Source organism: Pseudophryne corroboree, chromosome 4 (assembly GCF_028390025.1).
Source record: "Pseudophryne corroboree isolate aPseCor3 chromosome 4, aPseCor3.hap2, whole genome shotgun sequence".
NCBI lineage: Eukaryota > Metazoa > Chordata > Amphibia > Anura > Myobatrachidae > Pseudophryne > Pseudophryne corroboree.
The window spans coordinates 21633948-21656781 of NC_086447.1; positions in this window are offsets into that span (position 1 = coordinate 21633948).

Here is a 22834-nt window from a genome sequence, read left to right on the forward strand (position 1 = left end):
ATTTCCAGCGCCTCCTGGCCACCTGACTAATAGAATTGGTCATTTATATCAAAAAAGCAGCTCTCAACTGGACAGTACTGACCTGTCCACCAACAAAACAGCACAAAAAGGATTCAAGGGAATCCTCTAAAAATTGCCTAGGGTATCCCTGGTCAAGAAATGCATGTGTAAGAACCTTAGATTGTTCCCGAAACGCCTCTTCATCCGTACAGTTGCGCTTCATTCTAAGATACTGTCCTATGGGTATGTTATCTTTCCATTTGTGGTGATGACAACTGCCATAGTTTAAAACACTGCTGCAGTCGACCTCCTTTTTATAGGTCTTAGTGACCAACTTGTTACCCCTAACCGAGAGAGCAATATCGAGATAGTTAATCTGAGTAGGGTGACAAGAGTGACTAAACTTAAGCCCAAAAGTGTTAGAGTTAAGATAAGAAAGAAATGAAGACACACTAGAGACCCCATCCCAAATAATAAAAAGATCATCAATGTACCGACCATAGAGCACCAAATTCGCGCCGAAGGGGCCCCCCCCAGATATACTGGTCTTCAAAGAGCCCCATGTACAGATTGGCAAAACTCGGCGTGAACTTGGTGCCCATGGCGGTACCGTGCACTTGGAGATAGAACTGTGAATTAAATAAAAAATAGTTATGTGATAAAATTAAATTCATGGACTCCAACACAAACCCACGTCGTCTGGGCAACAGTTCCACAACGGGTTCGAGAAAACGGCGACAGGCTTCCACCCCTCCTTGATGGGGGATGTTGGTGTAAAGAGACTCGACATCACAAGTCAAAAGTACATAGCTCTCGCGCCACTCAATGTCACTCACAAGATGGAGAAAGTGAGTGGTATCCCTGATGTACGACCGGAGCCCGACGACGTGGGGTTGTAGGTAGGAGTCCACAAATACTGACAGATTAGATGTGAGGGACCCAACACCAGATATAATGGGACGCCCCGGGGGTGCTACCAAAGATTTGTGGATTTTGGGGAGGTGATAATACGTGGGGATAACTGGATACGGGTTGAAAAGAAACAGATACTCCTCTTTGGTAATTGCTCCCTCAGTCAGGGCTTCCATAAGGAAAGACTTAAAGACCTGGACATAGGTCGTTGTAGGATTGGAGGGGAGTCTAGAGTAAAATTTCTCATTCCCCAATTGCCGAGAGGCCTCCTCTAAATACAAACCTCTATCCTGTAGTACAACCCCTCCCCCCTTGTCTGCACTTTTGATGATGATGGTATGATCATCTTTGAGTGCTTTAAGTGCTCGTCTTTCATTAATATTTAAATTATCACCCTTTTTGACTCCTTTTTTACTTTTGCATAAAGAGCGAAAATCCTTCAGTGTTGAAGTATAGAAGGTCTCAATATAAGAGCTTCTATGTTGTATAGAATAAAACTCTGACTTCTTTTTAAAGACTCTACTAACTCCAACCTCTTCATGTGTGTTATCTAGAATATCAAATACTCTCTTGAGTTCTCTCTCACTGTCCTGTTCTAAACCATCATTCTCTATCAGTAGTCTCAGAGAGCATGTGCAAATGCTCACAGCTGCACCAAAACGATTAAATCCAATAGTTGTTCCTTTATTCCAGGACTGACACCTTGATCTGGATTTTACTACAGGAGTATTCCTTACTGCGAATTATTAATCTGGATGTGGTGGAAGTGTCCAATTATTAAGGTTTTACCTGCTGCAGTAGGGGGAGTTTTTACCTTTTATTTTTATGTGTACATGTGTTTATAATTATATATATTTTTATTTTTTATGTAATAAATTGGATATAAAACTATATGCGCTCTCTGATAATATATTATCCTTTTTGTCCTGTTCCAGTCTGGTTAATGGAAGTCTCAGGTATCACTGTGTTGCAGTCTGCTCTATAAAGACGCTTGTAGGGGTCATTCAGATCTGATCGCAAGGCAGCGGTTTTTGCTATCCTGCATTCGGATAGTCGCCGCCTACGGGGGGGGGGGGGGGGGGGAGTTTAGCTGTGCAAGTGTGCAAACGCATGTGTAGCCGAGCTGTACAAACAGATTTTGTGCAGTCTCTGCGCAGCCCAGGACTTACTCAGCCACTGCGATCAAATCAGGCTGTTCGGGACCGGATTTGACGTCAGACACCCCCCTTGATTCCGCCTGCGTTTTTCCGGACACTCCCTGAAAATGGTCAGTTGCCACCCACAAACGGTCTTTTCCTGTCATTCTCCTTGTGAACGCCCGTGTGATTGGATCCTTCGCACAATCCCGTCGCAGGGTGACGATGCCCGTTGCAGCTGCGCAACCCACCGCTGCAGTGAGTTGAATACGCATGTGCAGTTCAGATCTGAATGACCCCCTGTATCTGGTCACCTGCCGGTTCCAGTCCGGTCACCTTCTGATTCCAATCAAGTCATCATCTGGTTCCAATACAGTTATCATCTGGTTCCAGTCCAGTCATCATCTGGTTCCAATACAGTTATCATCTGGTTCCAGTCCAGTTATCATCTGGTTCCAGTCCAGATCATCATTCAATTGCTACTTTCCTACAGTTCCAGTATTAATAACGTTATCTGTACTGTCTCCGCCTTCCGGCTAGTTACCACTAGAACTAGTGGTAGAAGTGGGCCGGTATGCAATGGTACCGGCACTTCGCCACTGACCCTGATTTATTTTTTTAAAATGAATAACAGTGTGCAGACTTGCGTCTTCACACTGAGGCTGAGCAGCGGGAGGAGGGGGGAGTGGCCAGCCTTCCGGCAATAGTGTTCTTGCCAGCGCCACTGGAGTCCACACGTGGGGTGTGCTCGCTTCCCGCACCTGGAGGCCAAGCAGCTGGAGCGCGTTGGGCACCCACGTGGGGTATGCCAGCTTCCCACACCCGCCACTGCTGGAGCACAAGGCCTGCTGCCTTCTCCTCCAACCCCCATGTCCCTGCGGTGAGTGCTGCCTCTATCTGGGGGAGGTGGTGAGTGCACAGATCGAGGAGCAGTAACACATCAAAACACATAATGTGTGTAAGGGGCTCTACCGTGGCCGTGGTATTATGGAAGGTGCTCTACCATGGCATTATATGTGTATGGGGCTCTACTGTGGCCGTGGCATAATGTAAGAGGCTCTACCATGGCGTAATCTGTGTATGGGGCTCTACTGTGGCCGTGGCATAATGTAAGGGGCTCTACTGTGGCATAATCTGTGTATGGGGCTCTACTGTGGACGTGGCATAATGTAAGGGGCTCTACTGTGGCATAATGTGTGCATGGGGCTCTACTGTGGCCGTGGCGTAATGTAAGGGGCTCTACCATGGCGTAATGTGTGTATGGGGCTCTACTGTAGCCGTGGAGCAATGTAATGGGCTCTACCATGGCGTAATGTGTGTATGGGGCTCTACTGTAGCCGTGGAGCAATGTAATGGGCTCTACCATGGCGTAATATGTGTATGGGGCTCTACTGTAGCCGTGGAGCAATGTAATGGGCTCTACCATGGCATAATGTGTGTATGGGGCTCTACTGTGGCCGTGGTGTAACGTAAGGGGCTCTACCATGGCAAAATGTGTGTAAGTGGCTGTACCTGGTCTGATGTGTATATTTGGCTGTACCTGGCGTATTATGTGTATGCGGCCATTGGCATAATGTGAATTATAACTCATTCTGTGGGAATTTTGGCTCATTCCATGTGGCATAATATGTAAGGAGCACCAGTACTAGATAGTATAAGGGGTCCTACTATTGTGGTGCATAATGTGCATAAGGGGTATATGGTGTGGAACACTATGCTTAAGGCCACGCCCCCTTTTGAGTGGCAATGCTCCCTTAGGCGCGCGCATTATTACACTCTTCACTTTTCCATAACCCCACTTCAAAATTTCCATTTCGACCACTGACTAGAACTCCGACGACTTTCACCTTTCATACTATCTTCAGCTCCAATACCTCCTCTCAGTCCATGAGGAAGGCTCCCAGCTTCATCCACACCTCAACAGTTCCTGCTTCAGCCACATATAGCTGCCCAAGCCAATCCCAACCCTCAGGCATGACAATGCGAACCCAATCTCCCCACACATCATAATATTCATAATCAATTCCCCCCCAACTCTGTCACCTCTGACTTACCTATGACCACATATGACACACAGCAGAGCCCCCAATTCATAGTATTCCAAACAGAACCAGATTATGTATTTTATATGGTACATGAACAACTGTTCTGTTCTGTCCTTGGTACTGTTACTCTACTGACAAACACGGAGACAGCATCCACAATTAGGATGTGTTTGGGGCACGCCCTGGACCCTACAACTGGAAACCCCCCATGTGCTTGCCTATGCCGCCCACGGGGCTTCCATCTGCAGTCGCAGCTATTATCATTAGTCTTTGGATATGCAGCAGCCCTATGCTGGATGCTAGAGATCCGGCAGAGACAGGTCTCATCCCCATCCGAACGCTACTATCGCGCATGTTGTAAGCATCCGGAATCTTACCTCCCGTTCTGGTCCCTACAGCCTTTCTGTTGGCTGGCTGGTGTGGCTGCGATGAATAGGAACTGCGGCAGCGAGGTCCTCCGGTGTGGCTGTCGGGCATCTAAAGGCCAGGGTCCAGGTCCTGGGGAGCGGGGCATGGCAGCCGGAGGTGTCTGTTTCCAAGTGTCCTGTTGCTGGAGTGCGGAGTCTGGGAGGCTGAGGCCAGAGATTGTGGCTGTGTGCTAGTACCACATGTGTCCTCTGTGCAGGGAGCCACCATGTTGGAGACCAATCCAAGCCAATACGTATCCCAGTTCGTGTCCAGCCAATCTGGTGCAGTCTTCCCTTTTAAAAGGGGGTTGATGCTTAGTTATGGTGCCAGTGCTTCAAGTTACTTGCTGCTGTAAGGTGCTCAACCTCTGTGCTCCCAGGTTAACCCCTGGTATCCTGGTTCTGTTGTGGCCGCCCAGTGGTCAATTCTGTTATTGCAGTCCTTTGCTCTCAGTCCACCTGCCCTTGCGGTTTAACCGCTGGGTCCCCTATCTGGTAGTGGATCTCCGTTTGCTGACTGTACTCTCAGTGATCCTTTCTTCAGCATCATTTACAAATCACAAGTCATCACCTCGTTCAGTGTTCGTCAGCATCATTTACAAATCACAAGTCATTACCTCATTCAGTGTTCTTCAGCATCGTTTACAAATCACAAGTCATCTCTTCATTCAGTGTTCTTCAGCATTGTTTACAAATCACAAGTCACTTCTTCATTTAGTGTACTTCAGCATCGTGTACAAACCACAAGTCACTTCTTCATTCAGTATTCTTCAGCATCGTTTACAAGTCATGAACATTTTGTCCTTCAGAATTCACTCGGACTTATCTCCTAGTCGTTGTGTATGATGAGGTCTCAGTAAAATTGAATTAATCTTTCTTCAGTTTCATTGTCCTCATTGCTTACCCCTCTTCATCGTTGGGCCTAAGTCTTCAATCCATGAGTAAGAACTACATTCAGCCACCTCGTTTCCTTCCTTTGCCAAAAGCTGCTCCCTCAGTCAATTATCAGTCGTCAGACCCTCGACTCAAGCCGAGCGTGATAGTAAGCACTGGCCCCATGGATCCGACGAGTGATCAGGCTTCTGGGGGTGATGCAGCCTCAGACATCCTGTCACGTCTAAATAAGCAGGAAGCTATGCAGATTCAAATCGTGCGGTTCATGCAAAGTATGTCAGCCCGTTTCGACTCTCTCCATGCAGTCATATCTGTACCTCCAGGGCCAGCTCCCGTTCCTGCCACTCCAGTTCTAACAGCTCCTGTGCCAGTTCCACTTCCACGGTTGCAATTACCTTCACCTAGTAAGTTTGACGGAACTCCAAAGCAATGCCGTGGTTTCCTCAACCAATATGAGATTCAGTTTGAGTTGCAGTCGGTGAATTTGCTAACCACCCGGACCAGGATAGCTTATATTATTTCTCTGCTGACCGGTCAGGCGTTGGAATGGACATCTCCTCTGTGGGAGAGAGCGAATCCCATTCTTTCAAATTACTCTGAATTTGAATCAACTTTCCAAAGGATTTTTGACGAACTGGGCAGGACTTCTTCAGCTTCCTTGGAGATTCTGCGTTTGCCACAGGGAACTCGAACCATCAGTCAATATGTTATCCAGTTTTATACCCTCTCTTCTGAACTTGGTTGGAACGAAGAAGATCTCATAGTAGCTTCCTGGACAAGATTAAGAACGATCTGGACAAGATTAAGAACGATCTAGCAACCCTAGACATTCCACGCAAATTGGACAAACTAATCTCTCTGTGCAACAAGTTGGATCTGAGGAGAGATCAAAGCCCTAGACCTCGGGTTGCTCCTCTTCCTAGTCCATCTTCTCCATCCACAGAGGAACCCATGCAGGTTAACCGGTCCCATCTCACTGATGAAGAAGGACAAAGGCGGAAACGAGGTAACCTCTGTATGTATTGCGGGGCAGCTGATCACTTTGTCAAGTCTTGCAGTATTGGCTGGGAAACTCCTGCTCCTAACTTATGCCGGAGTCTCCTCGGAATTACCTTTCAGGAAAGAATCTGTGCTTACCACTTGTCTAGAGCTCTCCTCTTCTCTTTTTGTTTCTGCACTACTCGACTCTGGAGCAGCTGAGAATTTTTTCACTTTGGAAGTAATCAAATGAACCGGAATTCAGATGGTGAAGTTGGATCATCCTATTTCAATCACTACAGTTGACGGACGTTACATACCCGAAGGGATCATTACTCACCGCACTGTTACTCTCAAATTAAAGACTGGAGTTCTTCACTCAGAAAACATCTCTTTCCTAGTAATTCCTAAAGCCTCTCAAGAATTAATTCTCGGATTCCCTTGGCTACAATGACATAATCCCCGCATCGATTGGCAGACTATGGATGTGCTTGCTTGGGGTGATCTTGCTTCTATGAGTGCTTGGCGTCTGTGAAACCTCTTTGTAATTTGAATCCCTCTGAACTCCCGGTAGTCTATCAGGACTTTCAAGATATCTTTAGCAAACAGGGAGCTGACACTTTGCCTCCCTATCATAGTTGGGACTGTCGCATTGATTTGATACCTGGCAAGACTCCTCCAAGAGGTCGAACATACCCGTTATCCCTTCCAGAGACCTAGGCCATGTCAGACTACATTTCGTAGAATCTCAGTAAAGATTTTATTCGCTCCTCTTCCTCCCCAGCCGGGGCAGGGTTTTTTTTTTTCATGAAAAAGAAAGATGGGGGTCTGCGGCCATGCATAGACTACTGGGGTTTGAATGAGATCACTGTGAAGAACAGTTATCCTCTGCCCCTGATTCCTGAGTTATTTGATCGAGTGAAAGGGGCCACCGTTTTCACTAAACTGGACCTTCGAGGGGCTTATAACCTGATACGTATTCGTTCTGGAGACGAATGGAAAACCACCTTTAACACCCGAGACGGGCATTACAAGTATCTAGTGATGCCCTTCAGTCACTGCAACCTGGTGGTCTTTCAGAACTTCGTGAACGAGATATTCAGAGATCTTCCTTACAGTTGTCTAGTGGTATACTAAGACAATATTTTCATTTTTTCTAAAGATTTGAATGTCCATCGCGAGCAAGTCAAAGAGGTCTTAAGCCATTTTAGGAAGAATCATCTTTTTTGCAAGTTAGGAAAGTGCACATTCAAGGTACAGATGGGTCCATGTTTATCTTGACCTTTAATAGGATAAACTGAGACTGGGCAGTCAGACTTAATCCCATGCTGTAATGACTTAATCCCCTGCTGTAGTGTTCTCTGTATAGTATTGCAGCTGAGAACAATAGATGAAGGGTTTATGTTGATAAACCATGTTGTGCCTAGGCGCAGCAAACTAGCCAAGATAACCATGGACCCATCTGTACCCTCCATCACCTTTCTCGGTTATGTCACCTCCGGACAGGAGCTACAGATGGATTAAACCAAGGTTCAGGTGATTCGTGATTGGACTCTTCTTACCACTCTAAAAGGGATCAAATGATTTCTTGGCTTTGCCAACTTTTACAGAAAATTTATCAAGAACTACTCCACTATTATTGCCCCAATTACCATGTTAACCAGGAAAGGAGCCAATCCTTCAATTTGGCCACCCGAGGCTCTGAAAGCCTTCATGTTCTTAAAAGAAGTCTTCATATCCGCTCCAATTCTTCGCCAACCTGATATCAATCTCCCCTTTCAGGTGGAAGTAGATGCCTCTTCGGTGGGAGTCGGGCAGTTCTTTCTCAGCTCTTCGAAGATAAGAAAAGTCAATTTTGTGCATATTTTTCTCATACTGTAGATTCTCCCAAGCAGAGCAAAATTATCCTATTGGTGAACAAGAACTGTTGGCCATAAAATTAGCTTTTGAAGAAAGGCGATATTTGTTAGAAAGAGCCAAACATACTATCTCATCACAATAATCTTCTTTACCTTCAGACAGCTCATTGTAAAAACCTACGGCAAGTCAGGTGGGCTCTCTTCTTCTCTCGGTTCTCCTTCAAACTCTCTTACCGCCCAGGAACCTTAAATCGAAGAGCAGATGCACTTTCTCATTCTTTTCAAATGGGTGATTCACTCGACTCCTCTGAGAAACAATTTATTCTGAATCTGGCTTCATTTGCTTCAACTCATACTGTTCCTCTTCCTTCCCTGTGCACCAAAACTTCACAGGAAATTGCTTATGTGGGCTCATTCTTCGTCTTTCATGGGTCATGCTGGTGGTCTTAAGACTCTCAAGTTCATTCAACAATTCTACTGGTGGCCTCATCTTAAAACGGATGTCTTTGAATTTGTAGCACCCTGTTCCAAGTGTGCTCAAAATAAAAGTCCACGAACATCTCCTTCGGGTCTTCTTCATCCACTTCCAACACCTCAAAAGCCTTGGACTCACATCTCAGTGGATTTCATAACCGATTTGCCAGTCTCCAGAGGGCACAACACCATTTGGGTCATTGTGGACCAATTTTCAAAGATGGAACACTTCATACCCCTCACCGGCCTTCCCTCTGCTCCTCAGCTATCCAAATTGTTTTTCTCTGAGATTTTCCATTTGCATGGTCTCCCACAGGAAATTGTTTCTGATCGGGGTCCTCAATTCCTGGCCAAATTCTGGAAAGCCCTCAGCACTGTCCTAGGAATCAAGCTGAATTTCTCTTCAGCCTATCATCCCCAGACTGATGGACAGACTGAAAGAGTCAATCAGGATCTGGAGACTTTCTTACGGTTGTTCATGTCCTCTGCTCAGGATGACTGGATGGATTACCTCCCATTTGCTGAGTTTTCACACAATAACCTATATCATTCTTCTACCAATTCCACTCCTTTCTTCATTAACTATAGTTTTAATCCACAAGTTCCTTCTTTCTAATCTCTCCCAGCTCTCGAGGTTCCTGCTGCTGAATCCGCTCTTCGTCAGTTCACTAAGTTTTGGGGACAAATTCATAAGGCACTACTTAAGACTTCCCAGAAATATAAGACCTACGCAGATTGAAAAAGGAAGGCTGTTCCTAGTCTCAAAGTGGGAGATCATGTTTGGATATCCACCAGAAACCTCAGACTCAAAGTTCCTACCAAGAAGTTTGCGCCAAGATTCATCGGTTCGTATCCTATTGAAAGAGTGTTAAATCCTGTTTCTTACAAGGTGAAACTGCCTCCCTATTTGAAAATCCCCAATGCCTTTCACATTTCTCTGCTAAAGTCTCTTGTTCTAAATAGTTTTCGGGCAGCCTTCCCTAAACCTCCCAAGGTTCAAGCCGCTCAAAATGAGGACTTCGAGGTTCAGAAGATTCTTGACTCCCGCAAGAGGTATGGTCGTCTCCAGTATCTCATAGATTGGAGGGAATATGGTCCAGAGAAGAGATTTTGGGTGGCTGCAGAGGATGTTCATGCTCCAAGACTAATTTGTGCCTTTCATGCCAAGAATCCCACTAAGTAGCGTGGGTATTCGGAGACCACCCTAAAAAGGGGGAGTACTGTCAGCATCCGGAGTCTTACCTCCGGTTATGGTCCCTGTGGCCTTCCTGTTAGGTGGCTGGTGTGGCAGCGGTGGATAGGAGCTGCGGCAGTGAGGTCCTCCAGTGCGGCTGCCGGGAGTCTGGAGGCCGGGGTCCGGGTCCTGGGGAGCGGGGCATGGCAGCCGGAGGTGTCTGTTTCCAAGTGTCCTGTTGCTGGAGTGCGGCGTCTGGGAGGCTGAGGCCAGAGATAGTGGCTGTGTGCTAGTTCCACATGTGTCCTCTGAGCAGGGAGCCACCATGTAGGAGACCAATCCAAGCCAATAGGTATCCCAGTTCGTGTCCAGCCAATCTGGTGCAGTCTTCCCTTAGAAAAGGGGGTTGATGCTTAGTTATGGTACCAGTGCTTCAAGTTACTTGCTGCTGTAAGGTGTTCAAGCTCTGTTAACCCCTGGTATCCTGGTTCTGTTGTGGCTGACCGGTGGTCAGTTCTGTTATTGCAGTCCTTTGCTCTCAGTCCACCTGCTCTTGCAGTTTAACTATCTGGTAGAGGATCTCCGTTTGCTGACTGTACCCTCAGTGATCCTTTCTCCAGCATCGTTTACAAATCACAAGTTATCACCTCGTTCAGTGTTCTTCAGCATAGTTTACAAATCACAAGCCATCACCTCTTTCAGTGTTCTTCAGCCATCTTTTTATTCAGTGTTCTTCAGCATCGTTTACAAATCACAAGTCATCTCTTCAGTCAGTGTTCTTCAGCATCATTTACAAATCACACGCCATCACCTCATTCAGTGTTCTTCAGCATCGTTTAGAAATCACAAGTCATCTATTCAGTCAGTGTTCTTCAGCATCGTTTACAAATCACAAGCCATTACCTCTTTCAGTGTTCTTCAGCCATCTCTTCATTCAGTGTTCTTCAGCATTGTTTACAAATCACAAGTTATCACCTCATTCAGTGTTCTTCAGCATCGTTTACAAATCACAAGTCATCTCTTCCTTCAGTGTTCTTCAGCATCGTGTACAAGTCATAAACATTTTGTCCCTTAGAATTCACTCGGAATTATCTCCTAGTCGTTGTGTATGATTGAGGTCTCAGTAAAATTGAATGAATCTTTCTTCAGTGTCATTGTCCTCATTGCCTACCCCTCTTCATCATTGGGCCTAAGTCTTCAATCCATGAGTAAGAACTACATTCAGCCACCTCGTTTCCTTCCTTTGCCGATAGCTGCTCCCTCAGTCAATTATCAGTCGCCAGATCCTCGACTCAAGCCGAGCGTGACACATGGAGGGTGACACACGTGCAGGGTGCTCCTGCTGTCCTCTCTCAGTGGTGGGGTGTGCAGGGAGCTCCTGCTGTCCTCTCTCAGTGGTGGGGTGTACCGGGTGCTCCTGCTGTCCTCTCTCAGTGGTGGGGTGTGCAGGGTGCTCCTGCTGTCCTCTCTCAGTGGTGGGGTGTGCAGGGTGCTCCTGCTGTCCTCTCTCAGTGGTGGGGTGTGCAGGGTGCTCCTGCTGTCCTCTCTCAGTGGTGGGGTGTGCAGGGTGCTCCTGCTGTCCTCTCTCAGTGGTGGGGTGTATCGGGTGCTCCTGCTGTCATCTCTCAGTGGTGGGGTGTGCAGGGTGCTCCTGCTGTCCTCTCTCAGTGGTGGGGTGTGCAGGGTGCTCCTGCTGCCCTCTCTCAGTGGTGGGGTGTATCGGGTGCTCCTGCTGTCCTCTCTCAGTGGTGGGGTGTGCAGGGTGCTCCTGCTGTTCTCTCTCAGTGGTGGGGTGTATCGGGTGCTCCTGCTCTCCTCTCTCAGTGGTGGGGTGTGCAGGGTGCTCCTGCTGCCCTCTCTCAGTGGTGGGGTGTGCAGGGTGCTCCTGCTGTCCTCTCTCAGTGGTGGGGTGTACCGGGTGCTCCTGCTGTCCTCTCTCAGTGGTGGGGTGTGCAGGGTGCTCCTGCTGCCCTCTCTCAGTGGTGGGGTGTGCAGGGTGCTCCTGCTGCCCTCTCTCAGTGGTGGGGTGTGCAGGGTGCTCCTGCTGTCCTCTCTCAGTGGTGGGGTGTACCGGGTGCTCCTGCTGTCCTCTCTCAGTGGTGGGGTGTGCAGGGTGCTCCTGCTGTCCTCTCTCAGTGGTGGGCTGTGCAGGGTGCTCCTGCTGTCCTCTCTCAGCGGTGGGGTGTGCAGGGTGCTCCTGCTGTCCTCTCTCAGTGGTGGGGTGTGCAGGGTGCTCCTGCTGTCCTCTCTCAGTGGTGGGGTGTGCAGGGTGCTCCTGCTGTCCTCTCTCAGTGGTGGGGTGTGCAGGGTGCTCCTGCTGTCCTCTCTCAGTGGTGGGGTGTACCGGGTGCTCCTGCTGTCCTCTCTCAGTGGTGGGGTGTGCAGGGTGCTCCTGCTGTCCTCTCTCAGTGGTGGGGTGTGCAGGGTGCTCCTGCTGCCCTCTCTCAGTGGTGGAGTGTACCGGGTGCTCCTGCTGTCCTCTCTCAGTGGTGGGGTGTGCAGGGTGCTCCTGCTGTCCTCTCTCAGTGGTGGGGTGTGCAGGGTGCTCCTGCTGCCCTCTCTCAGTGGTGGGGTGTACAGGGTGCTCCTGCTGTCCTCTCTCAGTGGTGGGGTGTGCAGGGTGCTCCTGCTGTCTTCTCTCAGTGGTGGGGTGTACCGGGTGCTCCTGCTGCCCTCTCTCAGTGGTGGGGTGTCCCGGGTGCTCCTGCTGCCCTCTCTCAGTGGTGGGGTGTGCAGGGTGCTCCTGCTGTCCTCTCTCAGTGGTGGGGTGTGCAGGGTGCTCCTGCTGCCCTCTCTCAGTGGTGGGGTGTGCAGGGTGCTCCTGCTGTCCTCTCTCAGTGGTGGGGTGTGCAGGGTGCTCCTGCTGTCCTCTCTCAGTGGTGGGGTGTGCAGGGTGCTCCTGCTGTCCTCTCTCAGTGGTGGGGTGTGCAGGGTGCTCCTGCTGTCCTCTCTCAGTGGTGGGGTGTGCAGGGTGCTCCTGCTGTCCTCTCTCAGTGGTGGGGTGTGCAGGGTGCTCCTGCTGTCCTCTCTCAGTGGTGGGGTGTGCAGGGTGCTCCTGCTGTCCTCTCTCAGTGGTGGGGTGTGCAGGGTGCTCCTGCTGTCCTTTCTCAGTGGTGGGGTGTGCAGGGTGCTCCTGCTGTCTTCTCTCAGTGGTGGGGTGTACCGGGTGCTCCTGCTGCCCTCTCTCAGTGGTGGGGTGTACCGGGTGCTCCTGCTGCCCTCTCTCAGTGGTGGGGTGTGCAGGGTGCTCCTGCTGTCCTCTCTCAGTGGTGGGGTGTGCAGGGTGCTCCTGCTGCCCTCTCTCAGTGGTGGGGTGTGCAGGGTGCTCCTGCTGTCCTCTCTCAGTGGTGGGGTGTGCAGGGTGCTCCTGCTGTCCTCTCTCAGTGGTGGGGTGTGCAGGGTGCTCCTGCTGTCCTCTCTCAGTGGTGGGGTGTGCAGGGTGCTCCTGCTGTCCTCTCTCAGTGGTGGGGTGTGCAGGGTGCTCCTGCTGTCCTCTCTCAGTGGTGGGGTGTGCAGGGTGCTCCTGCTGTCCTCTCTCAGTGGTGGGGTGTGCAGGGTGCTCCTGCTGCCCTCTCTCAGTGGTGGGGTGTGCAGGGTGCTCCTGCTGTCCTCTCTCAGTGGTGGGGTGTGCAGGGTGCTCCTGCTGCCCTCTCTCAGTGGTGGGGTGTGCAGGGTGCTCCTGCTGTCCTCTCTCAGTGGTGGGGTGTGCAGGGTGCTCCTGCTGTCCTCTCTCAGTGGTGGGGTGTGCAGGGTGCTCCTGCTGTCCTCTCTCAGTGGTGGGGTGTGCAGGGTGCTCCTGCTGTCCTCTCTCAGTGGTGGGGTGTGCAGGGTGCTCCTGCTGTCCTCTCAGTGGTGGGGTGTGCAGGGTGCTCCTGCTGTCCTCTCTCAGTGGTGGGGTGTCCCGGGTGCTCCTGCTGTCCTCTCTCAGTGGTGGGGTGTGCAGGGTGCTCCTGCTGTCCTCTCTCAGTGGTGGGGTGTGCAGGGAGCTCCTGCTGTCCTCTCTCAGTGGTGGGGTGTGCAGGGTGCTCCTGCTGTCCTCTCTCAGTGGTGGGGTGTGCAGGGTGCTCCTGCTGTCCTCTCTCAGTGGTGGGGTGTACCGGGTGCTCCTGCTGTCCTCTCTCAGTGGTGGGGTGTACCGGGTGCTCCTGCTGTCCTCTCTCAGTGGTGGGGTGTGCAGGGTGCTCCTGCTGTCCTCTCTCAGTGGTGGGGTGTGCAGGGTGCTCCTGCTGTCCTCTCTCAGTGGTGGGGTGTGCAGAGAGCTCCTGCTGTCCTCTCTCAGTGGTGGGGTGTAGCGGGTGCTCCTGCTGTCCTCTCTCAGTGGTGGGGTGTACCGGGTGCTCCTGCTGTCCTCTCTCAGTGGTGGGGTGTGCAGGGTGCTCCTGCTGTCCTCTCTCAGTGGTGGGGTGTGCAGGGAGCTCCTGCTGTCCTCTCTCAGTGGTGGGGTGTGCAGGGTGCTCCTGCTGTCCTCTCTCAGTGGTGGGGTGTGCAGGGTGCTCCTGCTGTCCTCTCTCAGTGGTGGGGTGTACCGGGTGCTCCTGCTGTCCTCTCTCAGTGGTGGGGTGTACCGGGTGCTCCTGCTGTCCTCTCTCAGTGGTGGGGTGTGCAGGGTGCTCCTGCTGTCCTCTCTCAGTGGTGGGGTGTGCAGGGTGCTCCTGCTGTCCTCTCTCAGTGGTGGGGTGTGCAGAGAGCTCCTGCTGTCCTCTCTCAGTGGTGGGGTGTAGCGGGTGCTCCTGCTGTCCTCTCTCAGTGGTGGGGTGTGCAGGGTGCTCCTGCTGTCCTCTCTCAGTGGTGGGGTGTACCGGGTGCTCCTGCTGTACTCTCTCAGTGGTGGGGTGTGCAGGGTGCTCCTGCTGTCCTCTCTCAGTGGTGGGGTGTGCAGGGTGCTCCTGCTGTCCTCTCTCAGTGGTGGGGTGTACCGGGTGCTCCTGCTGTCCTCTCTCAGTGGTGGGGTGTGCAGGGTGCTCCTGCTGTCCTCTCTCAGTGGTGGGGTGTGCAGGGTGCTCCTGCTGTCCTCTCTCAGTGGTGGGGTGTGCAGGGTGCTCCTGCTGTCCTCTCTCAGTGGTGGGGTGTGCAGGGTGCTCCTGCTGTCCTCTCTCAGTGGTGGGGTGTACCGGGTGCTCCTGCTGTCCTCTCTCAGTGGTGGGGTGTGCAGGGTGCTCCTGCTGTCCTCTCAGTGGTGGGGTGTGCAGGGAGCTCCTGCTGTCCTCTCTCAGTGGTGGGGTGTGCAGGGTGCTCCTGCTGTCCTCTCTCAGTGGTGGGGTGTGCAGGGTGCTCCTGCTGTCCTCTCTCAATGGTGGGGTGTACCGGGTGCTCCTGCTGTCCTCTCTCAGTGGTGGGGTGTGCAGGGTGCTCCTGCTGTCCTCTCTCAGTGGTGGGGTGTACCGGGTGCTCCTGCTGTCCTCTCTCAGTGGTGGGGTGTGCAGGGTGCTCCTGCTGTCCTCTCTCAGTGGTGGGGTGTACCGGGTGCTCCTGCTGTCCTCTCTCAGTGGTGGGGTGTACCGGGTGCTCCTGCTGTCCTCTCTCAGTGGTGGGGTGTGCAGGGTGCTCCTGCTGCCCTCTCTCAGTGGTGGGGTGTGCAGGGTGTTCCTGCTGTCCTCTCTCAGTGGTGGGGTGTGCAGGGTGTTCCTGCTGTCCTCTCTCAGTGGTGGGGTGTGCAGGGTGCTCCTGCTGTCCTCTCTCAGTGGTGGGGTGTGCAGGGAGCTCCTGCTGTCCTCTCTCAGTGGTGGGGTGTACCGGGTGTTCCTGCTGTCCTCTCTCAGTGGTGGGGTGTACCGGGTGTTCCTGCTGTCCTCTCTCAGTGGTGGGGTGTGCAGGGTGCTCCTGCTGTCCTCTCTCAGTGGTTAGGTGTGCAGGGTGCTCCTGCTGTCCTCTCTCAGTGGTGGGGTGTACCGGGTGCTCCTGCTGTCCTCTCTCAGTGGTGGGGTGTGCAGGGTGCTCCTGCTGTCCTCTCTCAGTGGTGGGGTGTGCAGGGTGCTCCTGCTGTCCTCTCTCAGTGGTGGGGTGTGCAGGGTGCTCCTGCTGTCCTATCTCAGTGGTGGGGTGTGCAGGGTGCTCCTGCTGTCCTCTCTCAGTGGTGGGGTGTGCAGGGTGCTCCTGCTGTCCTCTCTCAGTGGTGGGGTGTGCAGGGAGCTCCTGCTGTCCTCTCTCAGTGGTGGGGTGTACCGGGAGCTCCTGCTGTCTTCTCTCAGTGGTGGGGTGTACCGGGTGCTCCTGCTGTCCTCTCTCAGTGGTGGGGTGTACCGGGTGCTCCTGCTGTCCTCTCTCAGTGGTGGGGTGTACCGGGTGCTCCTGCTGTCCTCTCTCAGTGGTGGGGTGTGCAGGGTGCTCCTGCTGTCCTCTCTCAGTGGTGGGGTGTACCGGGTGCTCCTGCTGTCCTCTCTCAGTGGTGGGGTGTGCAGGGTGCTCCTGCTGTCCTCTCTCAGTGGTGGGGTGTACCGGGTGCTCCTGCTGTCCTCTCTCAGTGGTGGGGTGTACCGGGTGCTCCTGCTGTCCTCTCTCAGTGGTGGGGTGTGCAGGGTGCTCCTGCTGTCCTCTCTCAGTGGTGGGGTGTACCGGGTGCTCCTGCTGTCCTCTCTCAGTGGTGGGGTGTGCAGGGTGCTCCTGCTGTCCTCTCTCAGTGGTGGGGTGTGCAGGGTGCTCCTGCTGTCCTCTCTCAGTGGTGGGGTGTGCAGGAAGCTCCTGCTGTCTTCTCTCAGTGGTGGGGTGTACCGGGTGCTCCAGCTGTCCTCTCTCAGTGGTGTGGTGGGGTGTGCAGGGAGCTCCTGCTGTCCTCTCTCAGTGGTGGGGTGTGCAGGGTGCTCCTGCTGTCCTCTCTCAGTGGTGGGGTGTGCAGGGAGCTCCTGCTGTCCTCTCTCAGTGGTGGGGTGTACCGGGTGCTCCTGCTGTCCTCTCTCAGTGGTGGGGTGTGCAGGGTGCTCCTGCTGTCCTCTCTCAGTGGTGGGGTGTACCGGGTGCTCCTGCTGTCCTCTCTCAGTGGTGGGGTGTGCAGGGTGCTCCTGCTGTCCTCTCTCAGTGGTGGGGTGTACCGGGTGCTCCAGCTGTCCTCTCTCAGTGGTGTGGTGGGGTGTGCAGGGAGCTCCTGCTGTCCTCTCTCAGTGGTGGGGTGTGCAGGGTGCTCCTGCTGTCCTCTCTCAGTGGTGGGGTGTGCAGGGTGCTCCTGCTGTCCTCTCTCAGTGGTGGGGTGTGCAGGGAGCTCCTGCTGTCCTCTCTCAGTGGTGGGGTGTACCGGGTGCTCCAGCTGTCCTCTCTCAGTGGTGGGGTGTGCAGGGTGCTCCTGCTGTCCTCTCTCAGTGGTGGGGTGTGCAGGGTGCTCCTGCTGTCCTCTCTCAGTGGTGGGGTGTGCAGGGTGCTCCTGCTGTCCTCTCTCAGTGGTGGGGTGTGCACGGTGCTCCTGGTGTCCTCTCTCAGTGGTGGGGTGTGCAGGGTGCTCCTGCTGTCCTCTCTCAGTGGTGGGGTGTGCAGGGTGCTCCTGCTGTCCTCTCTCAGTGGTGGGGTGTACCGGGTGCTCCAGCTGTCCTCTCTCAGTGGTGTGGTGGGGTGTGCAGGGAGCTCCTGCTGTCCTCTCTCAGTGGTGGGGTGTGCAGGGTGCTCCTGCTGTCCTCTCTCAGTGGTGGGGTGTGCAGGGTGCTCCTGCTGTCCTCTCTCAGTGGTGGGGTGTGCAGGGAGCTCCTGCTGTCCTCTCTCAGTGGTGGGGTGTACCGGGTGCTCCTGCTGTCCTCTCTCAGTGGTGGGGTGTGCAGGGTGCTCCTGCTGTCCTCTCTCAGTGGTGGGGTGTGCAGGGTGCTCCTGCTGTCCTCTCTCAGTGGTGGGGTGTGCACGGTGCTCCTGGTGTCCTCTCTCAGTGGTGGGGTGTACCGGGTGCTCCTGCTGTCCTCTCTCAGTGGTGGGGTGTGCAGGGTGCTCCTGCTGTCCTCTCTCAGTGGTGGGGTGTGCAGGGTGCTCCTGCTGCCCTCTCTCAGTGGTGGGGTGTGCAGGGTGCTCCTGCTGTCCTCTCTCAGTGGTGGGGTGTGCAGGGTGCTCCTGCTGTCCTCTCTCAGTGGTGGGGTGTGCAGGGTGCTCCTGCTGTCCTCTCTCAGTGGTGGGGTGTGCAGGGTGCTCCTGCTGTCCTCTCTCAGTGGTGGGGTGTGCAGGGTGCTCCTGCTGTCCTCTCTCAGTGGTGGGGTGTGCAGGGTGCTCCTGCTGTCCTCTCTCAGTGGTGGGGTGTGCAGGGAGCTCCTGCTGTCCTCTCTCAGTGGTGGGGTGTGCAGGGTGCTCCTGCTGTCCTCTCTCAGTGGTGGGGTGTACCGGGTGCTCCTGCTGTCCTCTCTCAGTGGTGGGGTGTGCTGGGTGCTCCTGCTGTCCTCTCTCAGTGGTGGGGTGTGCAGGGTGCTCCTGCTGTCCTCTCTCAGTGGTGGGGTGTACCGGGTGCTCCTGCTGTCCTCTCTCAGTGGTGGGGTGTGCAGGGTGCTCCTGCTGTCCTCTCTCAGTGGTGGGGTGTGCAGGGTGCTCCTGCTGTCCTCTCTCAGTGGTGGAGTGTGCAGGGTGCTCCTGCTGTCCTCTCTCAGTGGTGGGGTGTGCAGGGAGCTCCTGCTGTCCTCTCTCAGTGGTGGGGTGTGCAGGGTGCTCCTGCTGTCCTCTCTCAGTGGTGGGGTGTACCGGGTGCTCCTGCTGTCCTCTCTCAGTGGTGGGGTGTACCGGGTGCTCCTGCTGTCCTCTCTCAGTGGTGGGGTGTGCAGGGTGCTCCTGCTGTCCTCTCTCAGTGGTGGGGTGTGCAGGGTGCTCCTGCTGTCCTCTCTCAGTGGTGGGGTGTGCAGAGAGCTCCTGCTGTCCTCTCTCAGTGGTGGGGTGTACCGGGTGCTCCTTCTGTCCTCTCTCAGTGGTGGGGTGTGCAGGGTGCTCCTGCTGTCCTCTCTCAGTGGTGGGGTGTACCGGGTGCTCCTGCTGTACTCTCTCAGTGGTGGGGTGTGCAGGGTGCTCCTGCTGTCCTCTCTCAGTGGTGGGGTGTGCAGGGTGCTCCTGCTGTCCTCTCTCAGTGGTGGGGTGTACCGGGTGCTCCTGCTGTCCTCTCTCAGTGGTGGGGTGTGCAGGGTGCTCCTGCTGTCCTCTCTCAGTGGTGGGGTGTGCAGGGTGCTCCTGCTGTCCTCTCTCAGTGGTGGGGTGTGCAGGGTGCTCCTGCTGTCCTCTCTCAGTGGTGGGGTGTGCAGGGTGCTCCTGCTGCCCTCTCTCAGTGGTGGGGTGTATCGGGTGCTCCTGCTGTCCTCTCTCAGTGGTGGGGTGTGCAGGGTGCTCCTGCTGTTCTCTCTCAGTGGTGGGGTGTATCGGGTGCTCCTGCTCTCCTCTCTCAGTGGTGGGGTGTGCAGGGTGCTCCTGCTGCCCTCTCTCAGTGGTGGGGTGTGCAGGGTGCTCCTGCTGTCCTCTCTCAGTGGTGGGGTGTACCGGGTGCTCCTGCTGTCCTCTCTCAGTGGTGGGGTGTGCAGGGTGCTCCTGCTGCCCTCTCTCAGTGGTGGGGTGTGCAGGGTGCTCCTGCTGCCCTCTCTCAGTGGTGGGGTGTGCAGGGTGCTCCTGCTGTCCTCTCTCAGTGGTGGGGTGTGCAGGGAGCTCCTGCTGTCCTCTCTCAGTGGTGGGGTGTGCAGGGAGCTCCTGCTGTCCTCTCTCAGTGGTGGGGTGTGCAGGGTGCTCCTGCTGTCCTCTCAGTGGTGGGGTGTGCAGGGAGCTCCTGCTGTCCTCTCTCAGTGGTGGGGTGTGCAGGGTGCTCCTGCTGTCCTCTCTCAGTGGTGGGGTGTGCAGGGTGCTCCTGCTGTCCTCTCTCAATGGTGGGGTGTACCGGGTGCTCCTGCTGTCCTCTCTCAGTGGTGGGGTGTGCAGGGTGCTCCTGCTGTCCTCTCTCAGTGGTGGGGTGTACCGGGTGCTCCTGCTGTCCTCTCTCAGTGGTGGGGTGTGCAGGGTGCTCCTGCTGTCCTCTCTCAGTGGTGGGGTGTGCAGGGTGCTCCTGCTGTCCTCTCTCAGTGGTGGGGTGTGCAGGGTGCTCCTGCTGTCCTCTCTCAGTGGTGGGGTGTGCACGGTGCTCCTGGTGTCCTCTCTCAGTGGTGGGGTGTACCGGGTGCTCCTGCTGTCCTCTCTCAGTGGTGGGGTGTGCAGGGTGCTCCTGCTGTCCTCTCTCAGTGGTGGGGTGTACCGGGTGCTCCTGCTGCCCTCTCTCAGTGGTGGGGTGTACCGGGTGCTCCTGCTGCCCTCTCTCAGTGGTGGGGTGTGCAGGGTGCTCCTGCTGTCCTCTCTCAGTGGTGGGGTGTGCAGGGTGCTCCTGCTGTCTTCTCTCAGTGGTGGGGTGTGCAGGGTGCTCCTGCTGTCTTCTCTCAGTGGTGGGGTGTACCGGGTGCTCCTGCTGCCCTCTCTCAGTGGTGGGGTGTACCGGGTGCTCCTGCTGCCCTCTCTCAGTGGTGGGGTGTGCAGGGTGCTCCTGCTGTCCTCTCTCAGTGGTGGGGTGTGCAGGGTGCTCCTGCTGCCCTCTCTCAGTGGTGGGGTGTGCAGGGTGCTCCTGCTGCCCTCTCTCAGTGGTGGGGTGTGCAGGGTGCTCCTGCTGTCCTCTCTCAGTGGTGGGGTGTGCAGGGTGCTCCTGCTGTCCTCTCTCAGTGGTGGGGTGTACCGGGTGCTCCTGCTGTCCTCTCTCAGTGGTGGGGTGTGCAGGGTGCTCCTGCTGTCCTCTCTCAGTGGTGGGGTGTGCAGGGTGCTCCTGCTGCCCTCTCTCAGTGGTGGAGTGTACCGGGTGCTCCTGCTGTCCTCTCTCAGTGGTGGGGTGTGCAGGGAGCTCCTGCTGTCCTCTCTCAGTGGTGGGGTGTGCAGGGTGCTCCTGCTGTCCTCTCTCAGTGGTGGGGTGTGCAGGGTGCTCCTGCTGTCCTCTCTCAGTGGTGGGGTGTGCTGGGTGCTCCTGCTGTCCTCTCTCAGTGGTGGGGTGTGCAGGGTGCTCCTGCTGTCCTCTCTCAGTGGTGGGGTGTACCGGGTGCTCCTGCTGTCCTCTCTCAGTGGTGGGGTGTGCAGGGTGCTCCTGCTGTCCTCTCTCAGTGGTGGGGTGTGCAGGGTGCTCCTGCTGTCCTCTCTCAGTGGTGGAGTGTGCAGGGTGCTCCTGCTGTCCTCTCTCAGTGGTGGGGTGTGCAGGGTGCTCCTGCTGTCCTCTCTCAGTGGTGGGGTGTGCAGGGTGCTCCTGCTGTCCTCTCTCAGTGGTGGGGTGTGCAGGGTGCTCCTGCTGTCCTCTCTCAGTGGTGGGGTGTGCAGGGTGCTCCTGCTGTCCTCTCTCAGTGGTGGGGTGTACCGGGTGCTCCTGCTGTCCTCTCTCAGTGGTGGGGTGTGCAGGGTGCTCCTGCTGTCCTCTCTCAGTGGTGGGGTGTGCAGGGTGCTCCTGCTGTCCTCTCTCAGTGGTGGGGTGTGCAGAGAGCTCCTGCTGTCCTCTCTCAGTGGTGGGGTGTACCGGGTGCTCCTTCTGTCCTCTCTCAGTGGTGGGGTGTGCAGGGTGCTCCTTCTGTCCTCTCTCAGTGGTGGGGTGTGCAGGGTGCTCCTGCTGTCCTCTCTCAGTGGTGGGGTGTACCGGGTGCTCCTGCTGTACTCTCTCAGTGGTGGGGTGTGCAGGGTGCTCCTGCTGTCCTCTCTCAGTGGTGGGGTGTGCAGGGTGCTCCTGCTGCCCTCTCTCAGTGGTGGGGTGTACCGGGTGCTCCTGCTGTACTCTCTCAGTGGTGGGGTGTGCAGGGTGCTCCTGCTGTCCTCTCTCAGTGGTGGGGTGTGCAGGGTGCTCCTGCTGTCCTCTCTCAGTGGTGGGGTGTGCAGGGTGCTCCTGCTGTCCTCTCTCAGTGGTGGGGTGTGCAGGGTGCTCCTGCTGTCCTCTCTCAGTGGTGGGGTGTGCAGGGTGCTCCTGCTGTCCTCTCTCAGTGGTGGGGTGTGCAGGGTGCTCCTGCTGTCCTCTCTCAGTGGTGGGGTGTGCAGGGTGCTCCTGCTGTCCTCTCTCAGTGGTGGGGTGTGCAGGGTGCTCCTGCTGTCCTCTCTCAGTGGTGGGGTGTGCACGGTGCTCCTGGTGTCCTCTCTCAGTGGTGGGGTGTACCGGGTGCTCCTGCTGTCCTCTCTCAGTGGTGGGGTGTGCAGGGAGCTGGCTCTCGTGTGTCCTCCAGTGTACAGCCACTGCCCTGTAACGATGGGCCGCCGGTGCCGCGGCACAACACAAACATTTTGAAACACTCGGCACCTAGCGCTGGTAATACATTTCATACAGGGCGCCTAGCGCCGATCATACATTTAAATATGGCGCCTAGCACTAATATGTCCCTTTGAAAATGGCACCACAGAACGGGGGTTAACCCTTTTAGTGCCGCGGGCGCCATTAGCAATGTGGGAGAAGCAGGGGGAGCTGATCCAAGACTGGGAGCCAGCACCAGTATGTATTTATTTCATTTATTACCAGGTACTTATATAGCTCTGTATATCCCGCTGCGCTACACAAGGGGAAATAAAACAGAATACATCAAGACTGGGTAACACTGGACAGACATAGAGGTCAGAGGGCCCTGCTCGCCGACTTACACTCTGTCACTCCAGGCACTCTTTGTCGACTTTTTGACCTGTCTACTTTGTAAATGTCGGTATTTTGACCTTGTCGGGATTTTGATTGTAGGTGTTTCACACTGATCCTATTCTTGCAGTGTCTTGTGTAAGGTATGGTCGTATTGTGGATATATACCTGTATGTACTTGTGTATGTACCTATGTATCAATCAGTATATAACTGTATGCACCTGTTTATAGCTGTATATGTACCTGTATATACCTGTATAAAGCTTTATGTACCTGTATAGCTGTATGCACCTGTTTATATCTGAATGTACCTGTATAGCTGTATGCTCCTGTGTCTGTATATATAACTGTATAAAGCTTTATGCACCTGTATGCACCTGTACCTAAATATACACCTGCATTGCACCTGTAAACGTACCTGTGTG